Source organism: Macaca nemestrina, chromosome 8, assembly GCF_043159975.1.
Source record: "Macaca nemestrina isolate mMacNem1 chromosome 8, mMacNem.hap1, whole genome shotgun sequence".
Taxonomy (NCBI): domain Eukaryota; kingdom Metazoa; phylum Chordata; class Mammalia; order Primates; family Cercopithecidae; genus Macaca; species Macaca nemestrina.
The window spans coordinates 85,960,191-85,987,588 of NC_092132.1; the positions used below are offsets into that span (position 1 = coordinate 85,960,191).

The 27,398-nt window shown below is 39.0% G+C and overlaps 1 long non-coding RNA gene across 1 annotated transcript in view; it reads right to left on the minus strand.

The window, feature by feature from the left end:
* LOC105482237 (uncharacterized) overlaps positions 1-27,398 on the minus strand; it is a 45,668-nt gene that overhangs the window by 2,778 nt on the left and 15,492 nt on the right. The window contains exon 2 of the long non-coding RNA XR_987483.3: positions 119-216. This is a non-coding gene — a long non-coding RNA (uncharacterized lncRNA). The remainder of the gene's footprint in view (positions 1-118; positions 217-27,398) is intronic.

Genomic DNA, 27,398 nt, shown 5'->3' on the forward strand with positions numbered 1-27,398 from the left:
ATCATCCAGTAATTTAGTTTGTGTATTTTTTCCATTATTTAGTTGGTGTATTTGTGTTTACATTTCACCTTGCAGAACAATAAAATGAAACAAGAACAGGCTCTGGAGATTAAAATACCTGAATTCATGTCCTGCTTCTGTCTTTCCCTTCTTTGTGAAATTGGGAACTTCCTTTGCAAATTGGGAACTTAGCCCCTTCAGTCCATGTTTCTGCATCTGTAATAGGATGGTAATATTTTACAAGTTCCACTCATTAGATTATCTGTGAAATAACTAGCAGTGTCTGACATTCAATACATTTTAGTTCACTTGGCACACGAGGCTAATGTGATACAAGCAAGTTTCTATTTTAAATCCATTTGTTAGGAGCGTGAAATGCACACTCTTGATGTTCAGAAGGGAAGGCTCCTTCCAGGCAACACAAAGCTCCCAGCACCAGAACACACCAGTACTCCCCAGGCAAAATGACTGCCAAGTTCGCTACCAGGATACAGACAATCAAGGCAACATCCCAGGCACTGAATAGTCTACTGTGTCACTTCTGATTGACAGGGCAATGGCATGGGGACGCCCTCGATGTCCATGCTTCATCTTCTAGCCTCAGCAAGTCTGAGTTCACTCAGGTGTGCTACTAGTGGCTGGCGGCAGGAAATGCAAACTCCAGCATGCAGCGCATGGAGGGCATGTCTGCTCATTCGCAAGTGAAGACTGAGTGACCACGAATGGAGATGCAAACGCTGACAAGATAATGGCAAATATTTGGAAAATGAAAAAGCATTTCAGCCAGCCTGAAAGAGGGAAAGCCTAGAGTCATTGTTCCCTGCACTCATTCTGGCTAGCTTCCAAAAACATCTATTTTATTTTTTTCCATAGCATTACTAAGCGCCTAATTGCCCTGACCTTGCCCATGAAGCAGCCACTCTTTACTCTTTTAGAGGAAAGAAGGGCACTAGGGCTATTTTATTTTATCTTATTTTATTTTATTTTATTTTATTTTATTTTATTTGAGACAGGGTCTTGCTCTGTCACCCAGGCTGGAGTGCAGTGGTGTGATCTCAGCTCACTGCAGCCTCAACTTCCCAGGCTCAAGCAATCCTCCCTCCTCAGCCTCCAGAGTAGCTGGGATCGCAGGCATGTGCCACCACACTTGGCTAATTTTTCTACTTTTTGTAGAAATAGGGTCTCACTATGTTGCTCAGGCTGATCTTGAACTCCTGGGCTGAAAGGATCCTCCCACATCCCAAAGTGCCGGGATTGCAAGCATAAGCTACTGTGCCCCGCCAGGCACTGGAGCTAATACTCTATAGCCAAGTATAAACTTTTTCTCCCTCCCCCCAGCATGAAGGTTACATTAAAGTAAGCAAGTTAATGAGTTAAGCACCCTGGGCAAGTCCCTTGTTCAGGACTTTAATTTGTACCTTAGGCTGAAAAGTGCAAGACAGAAAGATCCCATCCCCCACCCGGTGTCGAGATGACCACATAGTATATTTCTCCTACCATTCCTTTCAGAGTGAAAGGGGGGTGCCTATATCTGATGAGTCTTTGAGACAACAGGCATAAGCTGGCACTGCCCGGGCAAAGCAGGACACGTAGCCAGCTTACCCCTAGCTTATCCTGAAGGCAAAGGGTCAAGCTCTTGACTCTGGTGCTTTATAAAAATAGAGAAGTTTGACCAAAATCAAAATGTTTATAAAGATCAGAATGTGGGAAGGAGGATATTATAGCATGATTAGCTGCTCCATAATTAGCCTAACATTTACTCTTTTAGCGTTTTGGCCATGAGATCAAATAGACAGCTAACCTTGAATAACCATGGGAAAATCAAACATCATCACCCTAAAACTAGACCCATGATTCAATTCCCCAAACCATGTTCTCCTGTCTTGCCCTGAATTTAGGAACAACAGGCACTCAAGATGGAAATTGAGTAGCCATCAAAGAGAGCTGCTCCTTCTCCTGCATTACATGGCCAGCCATACCATGTGATTTCCTCCCTTACAGATCTTGATTCCTTTCCGTTTGCCATAGGCTTAGTTTAATCCATCAGCTTTTCCTGCTTTTATTGGTTTTCTATAGCCACTGTAACAAATTACCACACCCTTGGTGGCTTAAAACTGCACACTGTTTTATGAAAGCAACAAACAGCATTTCCTGTGTTAGGGTTCTGGAGGCCAGAAGTCTGAAATTAGCTTCACTGGGCCAAAACCCAGGTGTCAGCAGGACCGTATTCCTTCCAGCCTCTGAGGGCTTCCGGCATCCTTTGGCCTGTGGCTTCATCACTCTCATTTCTTCTTCTGTAGTCACGTTGTCTTCTGCCCTTCCATGTGTTTCCACCTCCCTCTGCCTCTTTCTTATAAGAACATTTATGATTACAGTTAGGTCCTACCCAGATAATCCAGGATAACCCCCCATCTCGAGATCCTTAATTTAATCACATCTGCAATGTCTTTGCCATATAAAGTGTTGTGGGTTGTACTGCATCCCCCTAATATTCGTATGTTGAAGCCCTAACCCTGGATGCCTCAGAATGTGTCCTTGTTTGGAGACAGGGTCTTTAAGAAGGTAAGCAAGTTCAAATGAGGTAATTAGAGTGGCTCTAATCCAAGGGCCACTCTATGTGCAAATTTCCCCTTTTTTAAAGACTTTTATCCCTATAAAGATTTGCACATAGAGACATTCATAGAAGGAAGATGCTGTGAAGAGACATAGGGGGAAGATGGCCACTTACAAGCTTATAAGAGAGGCCAGGAATAAATCCTTCCTGCTGACACCTTGATGTCAACCTTCAGCCTCCAAAGCTGTGAGACAATACATTTCTGTTGTTTAAGCCCCCCAGTGTGTGGCACATTGTTCCAACCACTCTAGTACGCTAATGTCTAAGGTCACATTTACAGGTTTCAGGGATTGGGACCTATGTCTTTGGGACCATTATCCAACCTTCTAAACAGACTCAGCGTGTCCAACATCTCCTTGTCACCAGGCTCTCCTCTTCCAGTTCCTTCTCCATCCCACTCCCAATCCTGAGATGCAAATGAGTATGTCCTTCCCTTGCTGCAAACCCTTCACCCTCTGGCTAGAGTTTCACACCTTCTGACCTGCTCCTCATACACTGGCTGACAGAGCCTCTGCACCACCTGCTCTTCCACGCCTCCGTCTTCACACTTTCTGTCTCTTCTTCCTTGGAAACTTCTCTTCTGTGTGAGGCCTCATGACTTCTTCAAGAAAGCTCTCTTTGACACCTCCCTCACCTCCCAGCAGTGCAGTGGCCTGTGCTTTAGTGTTTCTCTTGCCGTCTTGAAATCCTTACTAACTTTTGAATGGAAGTCTCACATATTTATTTTTCACCGGGCTGTTATTTATGTAGCCAGTCCTGCCTCTCATCCTGGTAAGTTTCTTCTCTGTCAGTGGGTTAACAGAAAGATCTCCCTGCAAAAGTTTCTTCAGAAACCTTCATCCAGGAAGGTTGACAAGAAGGAACTGGTTCAGCCTGGGATTTTACAACACGATTGTTCCAGTAAAAGGAGCGGTGCTTCTGCAGTGTGAATCCATGATCAGAGAACACCCTCATGGGTGATCTGTGACAGAGAATACTGGCACCTAAAGAGAAGGAAGTGGTCAATGAACTGTTGGTCCTAGGGAAGTTTTGAAGACACAACCACATGTGTCTGAACATTGTGGATGTTTAACCTGCCAAGACAACAAGCAAGGGGAAGTTATTGTTGGAGAGAAAAGAGTCCAACAGAGAGATCAGATCTATGTCAAGAATTAAGGCCTCAGTGACAAATCTTCAAATTTTAGGTCATTTTGTTCATAAGATGCAGTCTGTTTTCCTTGGATGGGCCCAGGTGAATAAAAGTTCTGTCTTTATTTTAGCCACTTTGTACCTTCCATTGAGTGCTATGAAGCAGCCCTTCTAATCTCTCCTACCTGAGAATGTGAACCCTCGGAGTGTCCTCATTTATGGCCTAGCTCCATCTCTGAATCATAGGATAGGAGAATCATCACCGTGCGGGTGCTTCTCAGGGAGCCCCAGCAACGATCTCTGCTCCCATAGAGCTTATATTTTGATGGTCAAGGAAGTCATTTAAAAAGTAAATAAGCATAATATATACTTGTGGTAATGGACACTGTGGGGGAAAGTAATGCAGGAAGGGCAGATATGCAGTTTGGGGGAGAAGGAATTTGGAATTTTAATGGGAGGATCAGGGAAGGTCTCAGAAAAGATTCCATTTAAACAAGGACCTTAAGTAGGTCACTATCTGGTCATATTATGACCTTTTTGTATTTCTGTACCATGATCAAGTTGACATCCCAGGACTTTGAGCACCACAATACATGTACGTGGGGGAGCAAAGTTCTCCTTTCTCATAGTCAAAGGGGGACAGAAAAAATCAACATAAAGACTAAGGTGTTTACCATGTATACAGAATTATGGTTGAGAGCTTAAAAAGTTACAAGTTTGGGTTTTTTTAGATCTATATTCTACATGAGGTCCAAATAGGTCTTTTTACCAAAAACAAAAAACAAAAAACAAAAAAAAACTGCTCCACAAGTAATTATTACTATACTTTTGATCAATTTCCACAGAAATGTGTTAAGAATAATATAATTTGTAGGTTGAAATGGTCATTTTTTACACTATGAATCTAAGAACAAGAAAAGTTATGGACTGAAAAATGGTCCCAGTGGTAAGCCCCTTTTAATGAAGATCTAGTTACATTTAACATTTAGACTTTCTAAAGCATAATTATCTCAGTACAGGACCTTGGGATCTTTAGCTTTCACAGATGGTGTAAGATGCTTGGATGGGTAGCCACATTCGGCAGTTGTAGAGATAGGAGTTCAATGGACATCTCTGTTTTTTGAAAGTTCTTTAGAGCTTTTTCTTTAATATATAATTTTTTTTTTACATGGGGTCAGAATGAGTAAATTGTATCCTGGCAGATTAAGTGTTAATGTCAAATAGGAAAAACAAAATTTTGTCTGCCTGTTCTACCCAATGTGAGTGTGTCTCTGTCTCATCTTGTACCTTAGTCATTTAAATCTAGCTTTGTGTAACTTAGAACAATGGTTTTCAGACCATGTTCGCCAGAGTTTCTGAATCCACAAAGATTCTTGGGGACACACTGTGGAAGTGAGGGTGATATCACAGAGCAAAGTACCAGGTTCGTACTCTGATTTTAATGATACTCATTTTTATCTATCTTCATAATTAAATTTAAATGTATTTAATTTCAATACAAAAGAAGATTCTTGGGAGGAGGATCATCATGGCAGACAGGAGGCAGGACTAGATTGCAGCTCTGGACAGAGCAGCATGCGGAGGCTTACACTGTGAATTTCAGCTCCAGATGGACCGCAAGAACAAACCAGCAATCCTGAGAGGACCCACAGACCCTCTGAAGGAAGCGGACTGCTCCTGCAGGACCCAGGAGACACCCCAAATACTGTAAGTGCCCAAACTGCAGAATTGGGAAAGGGAGACTCTCCTCTCCTGAACCGACACACCCCCACTGGAGAAGCTGAAGGTCTGTTTGGAGGAGACGTTTCCGACTTTACCTGGAACTGTGTCAATTTGGAGAGTGGAGCGAAATACAGGGATAGAGAAAGCAGGAGAAAGGCCCTGGGAGCTCGCTGGGTCCCCTAGCAGCCCATTCCTGGCTGGCACTAGAGTATCCAACGGGTGAGGAGCAGGCAGTATAACTCCACAGGGAGAAGGAAATCTCTAGTTGAACTTGTAATAATTTGAACGGGTTAAGAAGCCTGCTGGCCAGAACTCAAGGGAGGGCTCAAATCTGGTGTGCAAACTCCATAGGCGGGGGAAGAACCAAGCCCTTTTCTTTTGCAACTGGGAGGTGGGTAGCCTGGGGCAGGGTTTCAAGCCCCTATAGTTCTCTGCCAGAAAATGGACTGGGGGTTGTTGTGGGGGGCAGCACAGTGGGAGTGAGACTGACCCTTCAGTTTGTGTGGGAGCTGGGAAAGGCCTGTGACTGCCAGCTTTCCCGCGCTTCCCTGACAACCTGCATGACTCAGCCAAGGCAGCCATAATCCTCCTAGGTACACAACTCCAGTCACCTGGGAATCTCACCCCCGTGCCCCACAGCAGCTACAGCAAGATCTGCCCAAGGAGAGTCTGAGCTCAGACATGCTAGCCCCGCCCCCACCTGATGATCGATCCTTACCCACCCTGGTAGCAGAAGACAAAGGGCATATAATCTTGGGTGTTCTAGGGCCCCACCCACTGCCAGTTCCTCCCCATACTACCACAGCTGATGCACTCTGGTAAGTGCCACCTGCTGGCAGGAGGCCAACCAGCACAAAAATAGAGCCAACGTTAAGAACACTCATGGAGTCCATTGCATCCCCCTCTCTCCTGCCACCTCCACCAGAACAGGCACTGGTATCCATGGCTGAGAGACCCATAGATGGTTCACATCACAAGACTCTGCGCAGACAACTCCCAGTACCAGCATAGAGCCAGGTAGACTCGCTGGGTGGCTAGACCCAGAAGAGAGACAACAATCACTACAGTTCAGCTCATAGAAAGCCACACCCCTAGGAAAAAGGGGAGAGTACTACATCAAGGGAACACCCCGTAGGACAAAAGAATCTAAAAACAGCCTTCAGCCCTAGACCTCTGCTTTGACAGAGCCTACCCAAATGAGAAGGAACCAGAAAACCAACCCTTGTAATATGACCAAACAAGGCTCTTCAACACCCTCAAAGTAGCACTCATTCACCAGCAATGGATCCAAACCAAGAAGAAATCCCTGATTTACCTGAAAAAGAATTCAGGAGGTTAGTTATTAAGCCAGTCAAGGAGGGACCAGAGAAAAGCAAAGTCCAATGCAAGGAAATCAAAAAATGATACAAGAAGTGAAAGGAGAAATATTCAAGGAAATAGATAGCTTAAAGAAAAAAAAAATCAAAAATTCAGGAAACTTTGGACACACTTTAAGAAATATGAAATGCTCTGGAAAGTCTCAGGAACAGAATTGAACAAGTAGAAGAAAGAAATTCAGAGCTCAAAGACATGGTATTTGAATTAACCCAATCCAACAAAGACAAAGAAAAAAAGAATAAGAAAATATGAACAAAGACTCCAAGAAGTCTCGGATCATGTTAAATGACCAAACCTAAAAATAATTGGTGTTCCTGAGGAAGAAGAGAATTCTAAAAGCATGGAAAACATATTTGAGGGAAAAATCGAGGAAAACTACCTTGGCCTTGCTAGATATCTAAACATCTAAATACAAAAAGCACAAAGAACACCCACGAAATTCATCGCAAAAAGATCGTCTAGGCACATTGTCATCAGGTTATCCAAAGTTAAGATGAAGGAAAGAGTCTTAACAGCTGTGAGATGGAAGTACCAGGTGACATATAAAGGAAAACCTATCAGATTAACAGCAGATTTCTCAGCAGAAACCCTACAAGCTAGAAGGCACTGGGGCCCTATCTTCAGCCTCCTCAAACAGAACAATTATTAGCCAAGAATTTTGTAGCCACCTAAACTAAGCATCATATATGAAGGAAAGTCTTTTTCAGACAAACAAATGCTGAGAGAATTCACTATTACCAAGCACTACAAGAACTGCTAAAAGGAGATCTAAATCTTGAAACAAATCCTGGAAACACATCAAAACAGAACCTCTTTAAAGCATAAATCACACAGGACCTATGGACCAAAAATACAAGTTAAAAAGCAAAAAAAAAAACACCAAAAACAAAAACAAAAAAAAAAAAAACACCAAACAAACAAAAAACAAAGTACACAGGCTAAAAAGAGCACAATGAATGCAACAATACCTCGCATTTTTATACTAACATTGAATATAAATGGCCTAAATGCTCCATTTAAATACAGAACTGCAGAATGGATAAGAACTCATCAACGAACTATCCGCTGCATTCAGGAGTCTCACCTAACACATAAGGACTTACACAAAGTAAAGGGGTGGAAAAACACATTTCATGCAAAAGGACACCAAAAGCAAGCAGGGATAGCATTCTTATATCAGACAAAACAAAATTTAAAGCCACAGCAGTTAAAAGAGACAAAGAGGGACATTATATAATGGTAAAAGGCTTTGTGCAACAGGAAAATATCACAATCCTAAAAATATATGCACCAAACACTGAAGCTCCCAAATTTATAAAACAATTACTAATAGACCTAAAAAATGAGATACATAGCAACACAATAATAGTGGGGAATTTCAATACTCCACCGACAGCACTAGACAAGCCATCAAGACAACAAAGAAACAATGGATTTAAACTTTATCTTGGAACAAATGGACTTAACAGATAAATATAGAACATTTTATCCAACAACCCACAGAATACACATTCTATTCAACAGCCATGGAATTTTCTCCAAGATAAACCATATGATAGGCCATAAAACAAGCTTGAATAAATTTAAGAAAATTGAAATTATATCAAGCACTCTCTCAGACCACAGTGGAATGAAACCGAATCAACTCCAAAAGGAACCTTCAAAACCATGCACATACATGGAAATTAAATAACCTGATCCTGAATGAGCATTGGGTCAAGAATGAAATCAAGATGGAAATTTAAAAATACTTTGAAGTGAACGGCAATAATGGCACAACCTATCAAAACCTCTGAGGTACAGCAAAGGCAGTGCTAAGAGGAAAGTTCATAACCCAAAATGCCTACATTGAAGAGTCTAAAAGAGCACAAACAGACAATCTAAGGTCACACCTCAAGGAACTAGAGAAACAAGAACAAACCAAACCCAAACCCAGCAGAATAAAGGAAATAACCAAGATCCAAGCAGAACTAAATGAAATTTAAACAAACAAATTTAAAAAATGCAAAAGATAAATGAAACAAAACCTGGTTCTTGGAAAAGATAAATAAAATTGAGAGACCATTGGCAAGATTAACCAAGGAAAAAAGAAAGAAAATCCAAATAGCATCATTAAGAAACAAAACAGGAGATATTACAACTGACACCACTGAAATACAAAAGATTGTTCAAGGCTACTATGAACACTTTTATGCACATAAAATAGAAAACCTAGAAGAGATAGATAAATTCCTGGAAAAATACAGCCCTCCTAGCTTAAATCAGGAAGAAGTACATACCCTGAACATACCAATAACAAGCAGTGAGTTTGAAATGCTAATTTAAAAATTACCAACAAAAAAGAAGTCCAGGACCATCTATTTCCAAAACATTTTCATCATCTCAAAAAGAAACCCCATGTCCCTTGAGTAGTCATTCCCCTTCCCCTACTCACCCACCCAATCTCCAGCAATCACTGATTAGAAACCATGAGTCTACTTTCTGTATCTATGAATTTACCTATATTTGATGTTTCATATAAATTTACCTATATTAGATGTTTCATATAAATAATTCATATAAATATAAATCACACAATATGTGACCTGTTTTTCACTCAGCCTAATGTTTTCAAGGTTCACCCATGTTATAGCATCAGAACCTCATTTCTTTTTATGACAAATAATTCTGCACTGTATGGATAGACCACATTTTGCTTATCCATTCATTTGTTGATGGACATTTGGATTGTTTCTACCTTTTGGCTGTTATGAAGAGTGCTGCTGTGAAAATTCAAGTACAAATTTGTATTAAAATACCAATTTTCAGTTCTTTGGTGTCTGAGCTGAATTGCTGACTCATATGGTAATTCTATATTTAACTTTCTGAACTAGACCACCACACCATTCTCCACAGTGACTACACAATTTTACATTCCGGCCAGCAATGTACAAGGATTACAATTTTTTTAAATCCTGACCAACACTCGTTTATTTTTTGATTTTTTGATTATAGCCATCCTAATGGGTGTGAAGTAGTATTTCATTGTAGTTTTGATATACATGTCTTCAATGACTAATGATGATGATCCTTTTACATGCTTATTGGTCATTTGTAAATCTTATTTGGAGAAATAGCTATTCAAACCTTTTGCCAATTTTTAATTGGGTTGTTTGACTTTATACTGTTGACTTGTAAGAATTCTTTGTATATTCTGGGTGCTAAACCATTGGACTTTACTTAACTGCTACTTAATCAAATGTTCACTTTATAAGATTTTATGAGAAAGATTTATATAGCTCCATTGGAAAATTGTCTCTTCTTTCAACATAAACCTTATCAATGACCCTACTCCTCTTTTGGTGTTTGCCACCAAGAAGCTCAGAGCAGAGTAAACCAATCAATTTAGTAATCATAAGAATTTTCAGCACTCTTTTCTATCTACTTTCTACTTCTAGCCTTTCTCTTATCTTTCTCCCTTTGTATTTTCTTTGCCTTCATTCAGTTTTTAAATAATATTACACATTCTTCTGAGACTTCTCAATTTTAATTCCTTTGTAGAAGACACAGTGAATAAATAAGTCATAAGACCCTTTGCCGGCTTCCTGGTAACGAGAGAAACGCTGTAAGTGATAAATGGCATTTTGACCTTAAGCAACATTTTTTTTCTGTCACCTTGCCATTTTTTGCATATTTTTTCTTCTTTTAGGCAACTGCCCACCCACCATCCCTCTCTAATTCTCACACTCAGTGCCTCACACTTTCAATTCCACTCAGTTATTCACAGCCCCCACACTGCTCCTCCTCCCCAAACACACTCCATGTTTTAGCCCCTATTGATAACTTCTGTAAAATGCATCTTTCTTTCCTAAATTTCATGCCTTCTAGACCCAGCATCATCATTAATGTAATGATTCATGGATTTGAAATATATACTTGTTGTCAATGCTGAGGAATCTTATCCCACATAGAAAACATTTACATTTAACAGGTATTTTCGAGGTTCTGGTAAGAGGAGGTGGAGGAAGAGAAAGAGGAGGAAGGGGAAAGAATCAGGAAACACCAAACACCATGGTATGGAGAGTGGGGAAGACGTTTTAAAGAAAGAATAGTTGTGACTGTCCCTAAACATCTCAAAGTTTATGAAGGAGACTTCCACTCCTTCATAAACACATGGAATTAACTGGAATATCTGTATGCAGTGAAGAAAAGAATTTCTCAAACTTCTTAACAACATCTGTGGTATTTGAGGGCACCCCATCAATCTATTTGGTAACTGATAGGTGTTAGGAACTTTATTTCAAAGCAATTCCATATATAGTTAGTAATTATTCTTCTCAGAACCATTGTACAAAGCTCCAATAAAAAGAGCTTTAGAACTGTAAAACATCTTAATTAGTATCATTATTGCTGAGAAATTAGTAAAATTTGTATTTTTATTGACCAGGGGAACAATTAAGATTAAGAAGGCTACAGCTGACTACTCATGAAGATTAATATGACCATAAACAGATTTGCAGTTGTGTCAAAAAGTGGAACTTGGGTTTCTAATCTATAATTTCCCTTCTTCTTCCTTTCACTATCTTTACTGGTACAAAACATGCTAGCCCACATCCTTCCTTTGTGTAGAGAAGAGCACTCACTCTATCCCCTTTTGGGTGTGGAGAAATCATGGGCTATTCTGAGCCTCGAGTCCAGCGTCCAAGCTCACCAGAGGTAGAAAACAAAACTCCTCCTGCCAGCTGACATTCACCACACGCTAAAGGGGGAAATATGCTGGGACACCAAAGGCGTATGGCAGCTACTGTGGCTGCAGCAGTTCTACCCAACTATTGAAATCAATTCTATTGTATCATACGGTGGACTCATGGCTATAGTATTAGAAATTTTAGGCTCAGCAGCAAACCCCAATTCAAGTTCCGCTGGTTTTAAGAATCTTACTCTTATGAACCTGACCCAGAGTAACCTCTCCCTTCTCTGAACACTTCATGTACTTATTTTTATTGTGTTGCAAATATGCCTCTTTTTAAAATTTGTGTTTCATTTCTCCTAATAGTTTATGAGTACTATATCATTTAGCTAGCTTTACCTCACCCCTCTTTGGACAATGTACCCGGTGTACTCCTATAGATTACAAGCTTAGTCATGATTGATTTGTTATGCATCTGTGTGTCTGTATCAGTGTATAAGGTAAGATGGTAGCTATTTGAACCATTAGAATGTGTTGATACATGAAACTGCATATGCCAACAGCCTTAAACAACCTAAGCTACCATCTAATTATGAACTCAAAGATTTAATTAATTACAAATTGCAGAATGCCTCTGTCAACTATTCATATTTTGGTAGTTTGGGATTTTACACATACTTCAAATGCAAGACACAAAAGAGTCCTCTTATGCAACTCAAAAGCCATGCTTTTATGTAATTTGTGGCTAACCAACCATATATTTTTGTATCAAAGCTATGGTGCCTTCTGTTTTGGTGCAATTTAAAACTGCCTTTTGGGGAAAGGGGTCTGGCCCTTTAAGAATTAGAATTAGGTATGGATATAAACCTTGATTTCTGTGTACTGTAGCAAAGGAAACTGCATGTTAAAGTTCAGACTTCCATTCCAAAAGGCCAGGAGCTGACAGAACTCAATCACACAAAAGAAATGTTCTCCAGGTAGACAAAGGACACATTAGCATTAGTTGTGCACATAGCATAGAGTTCATAGTCACTGAATCATCTCATTTTAGTAATGAGGATTTAGAGACAATCTTTTCTGATACTCTCATTGTACAAAAGACTAAATTTATCTAGCCCTTCTGCCCTAGGCACATGCCTCCCCCTCCAGCAAAAGTACACCTAAGGATGTGGCCCAGGATCCTGGCCCTGGCCTCCAGGATGGGAGAGTCCCCTCACCTTACCTAAAGTCCCTGTCTCCTTCATGCCATTGCTTTATTACCTCTCTTCGTCCCCTCCAGGAGGGCACTCCTAAGTCTAATAGACTTGTTTTCATGCTTAGCTCCACTTTGTGTGACATGCTTGACACAGCAATTGATTTGAAGACACGCTTGCTAACTCATCTGGGCCTCAGTCGTGATATGCCATGGAAACCAAATCTCAACAATGTCCCTCTCTCTAGTTCTAGACCTGCACTCTCCTACATTGCATCCACCAACCACAGGGGGCTACTGAGCCCTTGAAATGTGACTGGACCACATTGAGAAGTGCTCTAATTGCAAAATACTTCAAAGACTTGGTATGAAGAAACTTTAAAGTAGCTCAATAACTTTTATATTGATGCCACTTTAAATGGTATTTTGAATGCATGGGATAATTCAAATTTACTTTGCCTGTTCCTTTTTACTTTTTAAGTGTGAATACTATAAAATTTTAAGTAACCCATTTATGATCCACATAATTTTTCTCTTGGACAGCATTTTTCGAGTCTAAACAGTGTTTCTTAGAGTCTGTTCAATGTAGCACCTACGTCAGAAACACTGGAGGGGCTTGTTACTAATTTAAACAACTGAGCCACATCTCAGCCTTACTAAAACACATGTGGAGGGATGAGGCCCTGGAGTCTGCATTTTAACTGGCTCCAAAAACAAGCCTCAGATATTATTTCTTTTCCTCTCTGTTTATCACAATGGAAACAGAATGATGAGTGAGTGAAGAAATGGAGCATTAATAAAACAAAACAGCCTTTATCTCTTTAAGTCTACCCATCTAGTGACTCAGTACACGAGATAACCCACAAAGGAGGTTGACGTTAAAATGTATCAAAGTCCCAAAGCAGGAGAGCTAAATTCATATGCCCTGAGATGCTTCCAACTCTAACCATGGAGGGAACACATATGGGCAGGTGGCAAGCAGTATGGGCCAGTGACAATGGTTCAGGCTTCTGAGTCAGACAGATCTGGTGTCAAGGCTCTGCCCTTTCACTCAAGAGCTATTTATCCTGGGTATGTCACTGTTACCTCTGAAGGCCCATTCTCTCATTAGCAAAGCAAAGAAAATAATGCCTACCTCAGTACGTGTTGTAAGGCCTAACTCAAATGACGTAAATAAAATACTAGCTACATACAATAGTCACAGATTTTACTATCATTAAAAATTTGCAAGCTGAATTTCTTTTCTTAGTCTTAGAGCTGGAAATATGATTAAATACAATTAGAATAAACAATATCACATAACTCTTGATGTACATGATGAAGCTTCAGAGAATACCTAGACATGTACATTTTTAAAATATTGCCCTAAATTGTACATCATTTCTTTTAAAGTCAGCAATTAGAAACTATTTTCTGTGCCTCATTGTTTGAATACAATTTCTGAATTGAAAGGCATAACTGCATGATTCTTGTATTAGATTCCATTTTATTTATCCTCAGTTATGTGAAGTCTCGCAGTTCAAGCCACAGAGACATTTCCATGCTCACTCTTCATCTGGAACCAATTATCAGAATTTTAGGTAAGTCCCTGGATAAAATAGACTGAAAATTTAACCTTGCAAATTAAAAACAGCAATAAATATTATAGTACATTTGAAGGAACACGAATCTGCTTGTACGTTAAAAAAATATACAATAGCATCCAAAATCCAAACTGAATCTCAGTTCCCCTGGATCTCAACTAAGGTATAGTATGCACAAATGTTACATCTTCCTCTTCAATCTATATTAGCATTGGGATGGAGGTGTCAGACTGTCAGGCTGAGCAAAGGGGCAAGAATCACAAGAATGTTAAGCACAGGCCAAAGGTGAGGAGAAAGCAGATGCTCACTGATGTACATGAGGAGTGTGGGCCAGAAAAACCTACAAGTCAAGCAGGCCATGTGAGACTGTAAGAGGAGGGGCTATGGTGATGGGAAGGTGGGGAGGAGTGGGGTCAGGTTGACAGTTTTGAGTCTAAAATGTTGATTTTTATTGGTCTTTCAAAAATGTTGTGGATTTTCAATCAATTGACCAAAAAATTGATTAATCGCATATGTTTTGTATCTCTCTCTCCCTCCTTTCAATTCCATTTTCCGGTGATCAAGTTGCCCAAAGCAAAGATCTTCCTGATTCACTCATACATTCATTCCTTGAATAAATATTTATTTTGTTTACCTTTACTAGTTTTCAGGCATTTTGACAGATACAGAGGATATCAAAATTAATAAAACATGGTCCCCATAGGATATAATCATTTAAATACATACAATAGAGATATGTACAAGAGCTTATAGAAGCAGGGAAGAGGAGGTCTCTAACGGTGAAAGAAGGCCAGGCAAGTGATGATGACATTTGAATGGGGTGCAGAGGAGTTCACAACACAGGCAAAGTGGGACAGGTTTTTCCAGATGTACAATGCAGCAAAGCAGACGACATTGACGTATGGTCAGAATACATACAGAAAACAACAAAGAGTTTCATATGACATCAGGATGCACATGGCGAAAGGAAAGAGGGGCATTGGGAAGGGAGACACAAGAAAGATTCTTCCATAGGCATCCATGCATATCATGCTAAGGTGAGGGGGTTCATCCTACACCACTGAAAGAGTATAATCTGAGAACAATATAATGAAATTTGCAATGAAAAAGAATCACACTGGTGACAAGGTGACAATGAATTAGAGAGAAATTAAAGCTGTAGAAAAAGAGATAGACTGTTTAGAGGTTGTCAGAGTAATTCAGGAATCAGTAGATAGCACCCTAAACTGTACTGGCAGGAGGGTTGTGAAGGAGGAAAAAAAAACCGAAAATATGTTTAAGAGGTAGTTTTGACACAGAATAGTTACTACTATTTCCATCTATTTCCTCTACTAAAATAATCAGCATTGGAGATATTGTTAAATGACTTGATCTTCCCATATGTAGAATACTTTGTAACACTGAAGCATGGAGGCCAAGGTGCATGTTCTGAAGAGAAAAAGTTCGTAAGACTTATATAAGCTGCTGTTAAGTTCTATCAAATACAGTGTACCAGTGGCTGGGAGGGCCTGGAGGAACCCACACTGTTTTTTTTTTGTTTGTTTGTTTGTTTGTTTGTTTTTTTGAGATGGAGTCTCGCTCTGTCGTCCAGGCTGGAGCGCAGTGACCGGATCTCGGCTCACTGCAAGCTCCGCCTCCCGGGTTCACGCCATTCTCCTGCCTCAGCCTCCAGAGTAGCTGGGACTACAGGCGCCCGCCACCACGCCCGGCTAGTTTTTTTGTATTTTTTTAGTAGAGACGGGGTTTCACCGTGTTAGCCAGGATGGTCTCGATCTCCTGACCTCGTGATCCGCCCGTCTCGGCCTCCCAAAGTGCTGGGATTACAGGCTTGAGCCACCGCGCCCGGCCCCTACACTGTTAACTACCATATCTTCACCTAGCAGGTAGTGAGCTTAGGACAGAATGGGAGGTGAAGAAGAAGAAGGACTCTTTATGAGCTTTTATACTGATTAAATGTTTAAATATAGCATTATCTGATCTATAATTTAAGAGACAATAAAAAAGGAAAGTGTGGTGAAATCGAGTTACTCCTAAGAACAATAATGACTGAATTTCAGGAAAAACAAAATAAGTTATTTGAAAAGAAGATAAATGTATTAAAACTTTGAGGATATTTAACAATTTCTTGTAATCAGAGAAATATGTAAATGTTTAACATACTTACTCTATAAATCTAGAAGTCCTAGGAATTATATTTTAAATGTTGATTCCTTATGAATCACATTTGAAACACAGCTTTAATATTATATTGTTTGTTAACAAACTGGGACTCAAACCACTTTGCCTTTGCTAACATTTTGCACCCGGACCATTGCCATAATAAATTAATGGCAGCACAAGAAATCGGGCAGATGTAAGGCGCATATTCACTCTTTTCCCAATGTACTGGAAAGCCCCACTTTTCCCACTTAATGGAATGCTTCTTCTGAAATCCTTTGGAGCAATGAGCCTTTATCTCCCCCATTTCCCTCACTCAAACAAGAGGCCTCAGGAGGACAGCGACACAGTGTGCCTTCTCTCCAACACCTTGTGTATGTCTCAGGAGTTCAAACACAGGCTGAGTTATCACTGCGAGACCCCTGTGTGCATGCAGGTGAAAGAAACACAGGGAAGGTGGTTTGGTTCCATCCTTGTTCTCTCACATCTCATGTCTTTACTTGCGTGGCCATAACTAGGCTGATATATATGGGTGAAAATTTTCAGAACTCATTATCATTGGGTCCAAAAATAGATGAAGATTGTTTCTAAGATGAATGACAGAACAGCCCGGACTAACAGTCTTTTCCAAAAAGATGGCAATAAGTGGTTAGAAAAAGCCCTTGAGAAAATTCAGGAATCAGGAAATCCACAGAAGCCTAGTTTGGCCAACTGGGTGGATGGTGGTGCCTGCCAACTGCGTAAGGCCAGCTATGGAAGGGGCAGGTCTGGGAGCAACATAGGCCTGAGGGGCTTGAAGAGCATTCAGAGGAAGATGTCAAGTTGGATTCGGGACTGGAGCTTGAGAAAGATCTGGGAAGAAGATATAAATTGGTGAATCATTAGCTAATGGTTGCAGAAAAGAAAATAAATTAAATCCGTCATACATATTTGCTTAAAAAAAGGAAGTGAGAAGAAAAACATGGATTTTTTTTTTCTTTCTAATCCTCAAAAGCAGCACATCAATTCCACTTAGATGCTGTTGAATGATGACCAAGAGTAAAACTACTTTTTTCTTTTTCTAACTTGTTGCCAGGGAGGGTTTTGAAAGAATTCTTCAAAACAATCTGGTGTGTGTTACAATCTCTGGGTGATATGTTCTTAGAGAGTAAATATTCATCAAAATCATGCTTGACAAGGCATACTCATTATAGGAAAATGTGTAAGAATAGCTAATAAATTTAGTTTTAAAGTATCTACTCCAGCAAAAATATGTAACAATAGCACACTATTCAGAGGCATAAAGATATTTATAAGTATCTTTAAACACTAAATTCCCATTAAATGGTTTATATAAGTATGGTTCTGCTATACTCTAAAAACTAATAATATAGCACAAATAGCTCGGCCACATAAAGATATAGATTTGTGTGATCTACTCAAAGGTATAGTTTGAGCTATAAGAAGAAGCCCACAATCCCAGCTATGCCCTCCCCTGCCCTACTTTAGCCAGCATCAAACTTCTCCTATAATTTTAAATGCAACCAAATAAGTTTCTCCTCCAATACAATCGCTATTTTGCACAAGACATGTTCTTAAAAGTTATCTAAAATGAAATAAAATACAAGTTTAAAAATCTTTAAAATCTCATAAAATAAGAGTTCTTGAGATTATGAGATGAGAAGTGAGAACGTTGTTAGCTATTTCTCCGTGCAGTGCAATATGAAATATTTCCTGGGAAATTCTGTCATGCTTGGGAGCTGTTCTAAAAACAAACAATAGGAAAGGCTAGGGTAGACTTTCCCTCCATGAAGAGACCAAGCACGTTGCATCACTAATTTAGTCCTTGGGCAGCACAACTAGTAGAAATAGTTCCTGGAGGCTTCCCCTCACTATCACCTGACCACAAATGCCGTGCCGAACAGCTAGGGACACAGGATGCAAGCTCCAGGAGGTGCACCAGTTGTGAGCTTTTGGAAAAGATCTCATGCTGTATTGCACTAACCGGAGTTCAAAAAGGAGCTAATTTCACAGGGCTTAAAATCACACTAAAAATAATTCCTTGGGACTTGTCTTTCTTGACAGCTTGGAATTACTACAAAATATTTGGTATGGCACAACACATTTCCCCAAATAACAGTAAACATGGACATATTTTATTAACTAATGACAGACTCTAATATGTTTAGGCAGCCAACTACTGTCTTCCATTTTCTTCACATAAAAAAGAAGAAATGGAATTTTCCATAAGAATTTTGTCCTTTCCATGGACAAAAACTTCAAAAACGTATAATAACCTTTTCACTGGTTTGAAGCTTCTTGGCAGGTCCCAGTTAGAAAGACAAAATGCAAACAGGGCTAGTCCAAAGACAGTTAAGTAAGGAGAGGCTGTGCGTGTTTGTGTGTGTGAGAGAGGGAGCTAGTGTGAGTGTGTGTGTGTGTTTATGTGTGTGTGCACACTTTTGGACATGACTGCCCGTACATTCTTGCACTGGGATGATGTGAGAGGGACAATGTCAAAGGAAAGGAAAAGGTGTAGGGGACAGCATAGGCACAGGATGCAATCGTTTTCTCCAACACTCCCACGTGGAGAAGGTAGAGCACATCCTTGCATCTGAAGACAGATGGCTGTGTGAGTCCCTTATCACTCAAAACCATACTGATGAATGATGGTAGAAGCCTAGGCTTGGTATTAAAAGATCTGCCTTCTGGTCTCAATGTCTCTGAGGTGCAATAGCCTCATCTATAAATCAAGGGCATAACCATCTTCTTCCTATGGCCAAATTCAGGCTTGCAAATGTTTGGTAAAGTGCTGTCCAACAATGAAGAATCCTTACCCTATCTTTGTAGGCACAAGTAGAAACTGAGTCTTGGGTATTGAGGCCAGGGGAGGACACACTCACAAAGTGCTTATGCAAAACTGGATTGCACAGGGGTGCACCTGCTCTGGCCTTAAAACAAATGTGAAGGAAATAGAGTTTCACGTGAAGTCTACATTTAACTCCTCATCCTTAACCAAAAACAAGCAAGAGAGAGACAGAGGGAACACAGGCTACATGAATTCTGCAAAATCATAATGGTTCAGCCATGCATGCTTGCGGTTGACAGACATCCCAACACACATCACAAAAATGTCCAGTGCGCAACATCATGTAGTCCGATGAGGCTCCTGCTCAGAACACAGCAGGCAATGGTATTTCAGTTTCCACCATATGCAGTCTCAAATCAAATACCAAACTGAAGCAGCAAAGGACATAAAACTGTTTGAGTATAGAAGGCACCTAACTTTTCTTGGAGCTGTGGGAGGACCAGATTGACCCAGAAGACTTCCTGAATATTGAGCAAGGCATAGCCATAGCTTGGGTACTAGATTTTAAGATGTGACTTTCCTCTGAGGTTATAGCTAAGAATTTCTTAGAGAAAAGCAAAATCACCAACAGGAAACTATCTTATCACTGAGGACACTTACAGTGACAAAAAATTCCTCTCAAGTTGAATTTAGAATTAAAAAAGGAACTAAGCACCAAAACTGGAAAAAAACAAAAAACAAAAAACAAAGATACAGCTGGTTTCAGGGCAATGTGACCAAGGCTCACATACTGTTACCAGGCCCCAATTCCACTCATTCCACTCCATGTGTCTCTCATCCATAAAGCTTCATTTTCAGCAAGCTCTCCCTTCAAGAGAACAAGTTCACATAGCACCTTCACTCCTTACATTTTTTCACTTTCAAATCCAGTGAAAAAGAGCAAGAGTCTCTTTCCCAGAAGAATAGGCCAAAATCTCCAGATTTAAGTCTGAGTCGCTTGCTCATCCATGAGCCAATCACTGATTGTCCTTAGACAATTTGAGAGTAGGACTTATAGACCCCAGGGTCCTTAAAGCTACTGGAAGAAGCCTCCATTTAATCTAGTGTAGACAAACACGGTGCTTTACAAACTTAAGTGAGTTGGAGCTACAGTGGTCACTTACTTTCTCTACTCCTAAACTTTAGGGCTCATGATCACTGAGGTACAATTATCCTCACATTTTATGATATTAGAATTTCTCTTGCAGATACAATATGGTTAAAGGAAGTCATTATGAGGGGCCTCACAAAATAGATGTAAATATTTTATTTATTGCCTAGAAACATATATCTCAGGCTCATTTTTTATATTTCTCTAAACATCTAAATATCTTCCCATTAAATCAGCATTAAAAGTCAACAATGATTAAACCTTCATCAGTTTATTGAAACAAATTTCAAAATTTAATCTCCCATTTCAAACTAAGTCTCTAGTGGTTTATTTGTAAACATTGATTAAATGCACACTCTGCAAGGAAGAAATAAATTGGCTGGTATACACACAGTTGAGAGTTAGAATGGAGGAAACATTTTCCAAAGCAAAGAATTACTTACAATACTGCCTATTTCCCTAAATATTCACGTAATTGGTAATTGATGGGTTATATGCATGCCTTATGTTATGCCATACAATATTCTTGAGGTAGTCAATTGTTACCTTTTAAAATTCCTATATTTTCTATGTCTATCTGAACTAATTATTTTCTAGCTGAATTATGCAGTAAGACCCAGTTTACACAATAATTTAGAAAAGAGAAGGGACTGTTTCAGATTCCACAAAGCTTTAGCCTTAGCCCTTTCATTATTCTTCAAACTCTTCTTCAGTTACCATTCTACATAAGCAAATCACAAATCTCTATTTAAGCTCAGCTTTATTTCATTTCTAACTAAATTCTAGATTCCTTCACCTGGATATCTTACTTAACTCCGACACACAAAGTACACATACATACTTAACTCATCATATTTTATGCAGGTCAGTCTGTTTCTTGATGTCATGATCTCTAACATTGGACCTTCCTATTGCCAGGCAACTGGGCTCTGTCCATCTTTCACTCCTCTTACATTGCCAGGTCCAAATAAAATGCTTCTATAATGAATGCCTTTCCAATATTTTCTCTGGCAATTCTTAGAAAGATAAAATGTGGATTGCAATATGTCATTTGTATTATGTGAGACATAAATATTTGGCAACACTACATAAGCTGGAGAATTTGTGGTTATCTTGTTATATATTGGATATTTCACCCTCAACTACGGTTTTATAGGAAGAGAGATATAAATTTAGTAATGTTTGACTATCTAGATCTTTTAAATAGTCTAGAAAATTAAGGCATTCCTGGACATTCATTTCTTTATCAGAAATACTTAATTTTATTTTAAAGTCATTATTGTACCTTGTGGGCACATCTTTCAATGGTAATATTTGTTAATTTTTGTTTTGTTTTGTTTTTATGTGAATTATGCTATAAGTTTTTTATTAGATATAGATAATATGTTTAATAATATCTTATAAAATATCTTATTCGGTATCCTATTGCCAAAGAGAATGAGAATTTGTAACATGGCTTTCTTGATATTCATGTTAAAATTAATGAGAAATTACTTTCAAAAATGCCTTTGAGGTTTGATGATTTGAGAAAATTATCAAAATATCAAGTATCTTCTAGAAGAACATTAATTTTTTACTAAAGTTTCTGAGGGCAAGTTTTCGCAAGTCTTAAATAATGGAGCACAATTATAATTCCCTTGTAATTTAACCTGATTAGATTCTGAAGTGTAAAGGCACGGGAGCAAAATTAAAATGGTTTTCTTTTAATGTGAAGAAATACCTAAGGTATATGAAATAGGTGGGGGACAAACAGGAACCACATGGCTGGGATGAGCTCCCTGTCACCTGTTGTCTCTCTATTTATTCTGGTTAATAAGAGCTCATTCAGCACCTAACACCTTCCAGGAACTGGGCTGTACATGATGCAGATCGGGTGAGGAGGTTGACACTCTTCACACATCTCAGATACGTCCCCTCGTTTTCGTCGTCATTCACCAAGCATGCCATAATGATACAGATCTTCTTTTTCCTCTTCTATCAGAAGGAGTAATCATTTCAAGCATAGATAAGGCAGGAGAGGAAATACATACATAGCACGGCAGATTATAAAAAATGCTGTAGAGAACAACAAAGGATGAGGAAATGCTAAAGAGGAAAGGGTGAGTCTTACTCATTTTTATAGAGTGGGTAGAAAAAAACCTTGTCAATAAGATGACATGCGAGCAGAGATTTGAAGGAAGTGAGCATGTGGATACCTAGGGAAAGATGACCTAAGCAAGTGCAAAGCCCCTGAGTTAGGAGAGGCTTGAAATGACTGAGCACCAACCACGGAGGCCAGTGTAATTGGGGAAGGAGAGAGGAGGCAGTGAGAGCTGATGAGGGCAGTCAGCCAGGTGCTGAATGAAAAATGACTTCTGATTTGATTGGGTGTCCAAGTTGCGCATGCGTGTGTTTGTATGTGCGTGCATGTGTGTGTGTGCGTGCTTGTGTGTGCATATTGATAGATCTAGATCTATGTCATATACACACACATTTTAGTAATTTATTTGAAGCCCTCAGTTTTGATTTTTACTTATCCCTCAGAGTCAAACACAGAAATATAGTTTACATATATTTGTGTGTAAAATATTATTTTTTCTCTACTTGTTTAAATACTTAATATAAATTATATTTAAAACTTTAGATCACAATTAAACTTCATATTTATTTTTTAAAAGTATTAAAATCTACATAAAATTTATGTATTTAAAATTTTAATTACACATATTTTTAGTGTATTATATAGATATATACTATAATATAGATAATTATATGTAGTACAAAATTAAAATTTAAAATGTATAATTTTAATATAAACAGTTTAAAATGCACATAATGTATTTTATGATATGAAATATTAAGCTTAATTCATACACAATATTTTAAAAGACATAAACTGTATTTAGGCTATTTAAACAGGTACAGAACAAAATGAATAGCATCAAGTTAATAGCACAAAATAAACAAGCAGTAAGAATTTGCACTCCAACTACACTTTATATCTTTTACTTCTGTGGTCCTAGAAAGAACAACTTGACATCACGCAATATTCCCCATACACTTACACATAGCTTACCCAAAAGTTTTAAAACTTCAAAACAGATGAGGAAAGTTCTCTCTGCTTGGCTATCTGTGAGTTTTCATTCTGCAGAGCATACAATATACAAGCGAGGGAAGCAATATTTTGCTCTGTTCATGAAATCTGACAAACCAAGATGTAAGTACAGTGACACTGAGTGTTATCTCTCCTCAAAAAGGATTGGTACATTTATTTATTTGCCGGATACCTATGAAGAAAAACCAATTCAGAAGGTACTTAGAGTGGAAGAGTAAAAATAATTAATGAATTATACCACTTTGGTTAGTACATACTTTGGATTTTCAATTTTTGTCAGAAAATCATGTCTTAATTTGGTTACCATTTGCATATATCATTCAAAGCATATTTTAAAGATGACATCTATGTATAGTAAATTTAGTTAATTCATTTGCTAAGAATCAAAATCACTGGGAATAAAGTGAATTCAGTTTTGTCTGTTAATTAATATTTCTGGACTACCAATGACACAGTTTTGAAGCTTGATGTTCTTAATTCTCACATTTTGACAAATGAGTGAGCTGTAAACAGACTAGAAGAGAGTCAAAAACTCTGGAACTTTTACCCATTGGTAGTAGCACAAGTCTTGTAAAACACACCTAAGCAGGAAAGAAGAGAGGAAGAAAGCATGTCTCTTAGTAAATGCCAAACTTCAGTGTCTAAAGAAATCTTTAAAAATTAGTAAAATTGATGTAGTCAAACATAACAGTCAATTGGGAATATCTGACAGTGCAGGGGAATGAGTTATTTTGGTTTCACATTTTGGCATATTCCTCAGAGAACAGATTGATCAAACCTTCTATTTGTTATGAAAGCAAAGAAACTATTTGATTATTTACTTTCAGTGTACTTGGGATAATTTTACATAAACTATCATCAATCCTGCTCTCACACATTTTTAAAAGTTAGGGGGAAATACAACATCTCCAAATAAGACTTCCATCCTGCAAAAGTCATCTCCATAATGGTAAACATATATGCTTATAAAATTGTTATGAAATCCACCTGTAAAACAAGGTTGATGATCCCCCTGGGGACAAAGAACAGAATTGGTCATGGATTAATGGCACACTCGTCTTTAGACAAATTACTTCGCAGTCACATTTCAATTTGCAATCAGGATCCTTATAGTAGGCCTATGCCATTATTCTCTTTGCCAATAAAAATATGTTTTTCTCCTCATTTGCAGTAGTTATGTGAGTACTGGGTAGGTTCTAGGTAATTTCTAAATGCAAAACTCCATTTAGTGAATACAGTACGAAACCTACATGATGTCAATACACTTGGCTGAGCTGTTACCTATCCCACCTGTTCAAAGGCACTTAAAAGGAGTTCAAATGTCTCTGTTTAGAGCACTCTCAAACCAGAATACATTACATTAGAAAGTTTGAAGCAGATGTTACTAGGTTTATTAATAATTCAGCAGAGTTGAATAATCATAGTACTTTGTGACAAAGACAATGGAGCCAGACTAAGGGGCTAGTCCATGCCTTCATGGCTATTACTGTCTGATGGGATACCAATCATACAGCACTGCACAGAAAACAAAGATGTGCTCAATAAACACTAAATCACAGAAGTCTACAACAGTGTTATCACACAGAGAGGCTACGGGAAAAGACCCACAGAGGAAATAAAATCTCAAGGCATGTCAGAGAGTAAGTGGAAACGAGGGGTGAGAGGAAGCCTGGGAAAGAGGGGACAGCAGGCACAGAGAATCGGAGCTGTCGAAACCACGTGCTCACAGCCAGAGGACCACTGTGTGGTGTTGACTTAGGGCGAGGAGCCTGGAAAGGTAGGAGGAGTGCGATTTTGAGAAGTCTAGAAGTTTATGTTTAAGAGTGAACACTTAAATCTGAAAGCAGTGAAATGAAGCTTAGTAAATTTGGGGCAAGAAAATTGCATCACCTCACTTTTATTTAAGCACACGATTCAGACAGGCATGTAAACAGTGGCCTGCTGTGAGACATTAAAGAGCTTTGGGGAATCTTCCAGTAGTCCCAGTGAAAAATAAAGAGAAACAAAATATTAATTCTCAAAAGCATGTGAATAATTATACACACACACACACACACACACACACACACAATGTAATAACTATGTATGTATACACAGTCAATTTATTAATTCATTTCTTGGGTACCTTTATGCACCAGTATCTATGTGTGAAGAATGGTACTATCTGCTTTATGACCAATGAGGATCATAGGTGGGGAGAAGATGAGTTAGGCTACCTTTCTAATAGTGAACAACAACAGCAGCAGCCACATGGAAATGTTTCCTGGCGGAAAGTCATTAAACAAAAAAGACAAATATGTATGTAATTGCAAATTATTAAAAGCATCCCATGCCCTGAGGGACAAAAACCCAGTTTCTACTCCCGGTGGGAAAATGCGAAAACTTCCATGAACAGGTAGTATCCACCAGAACAGGGAGAGGAGAGAAGGATCGCCATGTTCAGGACCCACAGAGAGGATGGAAGGAAGATGGGCCAGCTGGTGTTGGAAATGCTGCAGAGATTAATTGTACAGAATCCACCACCAAATTAGAAAGTGAAAAGCTAATTTCTGAGTACAGAAGAGAACAAAGACACAAAGAACAAATCAACATTACAAGAAGGCCCATTTTGTTTCAATGATTAGTGTTAAGCATATAGCCCTGTGAGGTGAACAGAAGCCAAAGGTACGTGAGAGTGAGAGCTTAGGCTCATCTTCAAAGAACTCAAGGGATTCCATTAAAGGAGAAGGAGAAATGTCAGAAGCAGTGTCAAGGCACAATTTTTGTAGGAAACTAGAGTACATGGATAAGGCCGGGCAGAGGACAAATGGAAGGAACAAAGAAACGGAATGAGGGCCAGGCACAATGGTTCAGGGCCTGTAATCCTGGAACTTTGAGAGCCTGAGGCAGGAGGATCTCTTGAGGCCAGGAGTTCGAGACCAGCCTGGGCAACATGGCAAGACCCTGTCTCTTAAACATTTAAAATTGTGCAATTGCAGTGAGCCATAATCACACTACCGCACTCCAGTTTGGACAAAAGAACAAGATGCTGTCAAAAACAACAACCCAAAAAAAGGAGAGAGAGAGAGAGAGAGAGAGAGAGAGAGAGAAATAAGATATTTAGCATTTAAGTAGTCTCAGAAGTGTTTGTTATTGGCAGTTAACATTTGTGAAGACTTTATTTTTGTGTTCCCATTTTAGCATGAGGAAACTGAGGCTCTGAGAATTTGAATAACTTAATAGCAAATGAACAATATCATTTGACCCATAGATCTAACTTGCTGCTAGATCTTTGAGAAAACTAGGAATAATTACCTTTAAATATGTGCTTAGCCAATCATTAAAAAATAAAAATTAAAAAAAAAAATCTCCCCATTGCTTAGGCTCTAGGAGAGCAGAGAGGTGACAAGGGTGTTAATTTAGACCTCTGAGAGCATCCCTAAGCCAGTGATATGTCAGTGTGATGCCTGAAAAGCTGCTGATACCTAATTGCTCCCGGACTATCTCCCACAGCTTGTAAGAGACTATCAAGAGTGCCCCTAATTGCCAAAGAGGTCCTGCATCCAGGCCACATGGAGGCACGTGTGTCTGATTTATTCAGAAGATGGAGAAACGTGGTGTCTCTCTGTGACTAGGTGGAAACACTTCCTTCTAGTACATTCTCTTAGAAAGCATTTCACATTCTTATTTGCTGAACACATAGTCACAATTTTTTTTTGTGACTCCTTTTTGAAATTAAAGGTCACAATAAATTTCCTGCTCAGTAGCCTCTTCGAACCATATGAAAATTAAATTTAATTCTTGGAAACAGAGAAGCATTTAAAATATAGAGAGTCATCATGGAAACGCCTCCAAGAGCACTGTGAGTGTGCAGGCAATTGATGATGTCAAGCAAAGCTGTATAGTGGGGCAGGAGGGAGAAAATGACAGAGGGACACTTTTCTG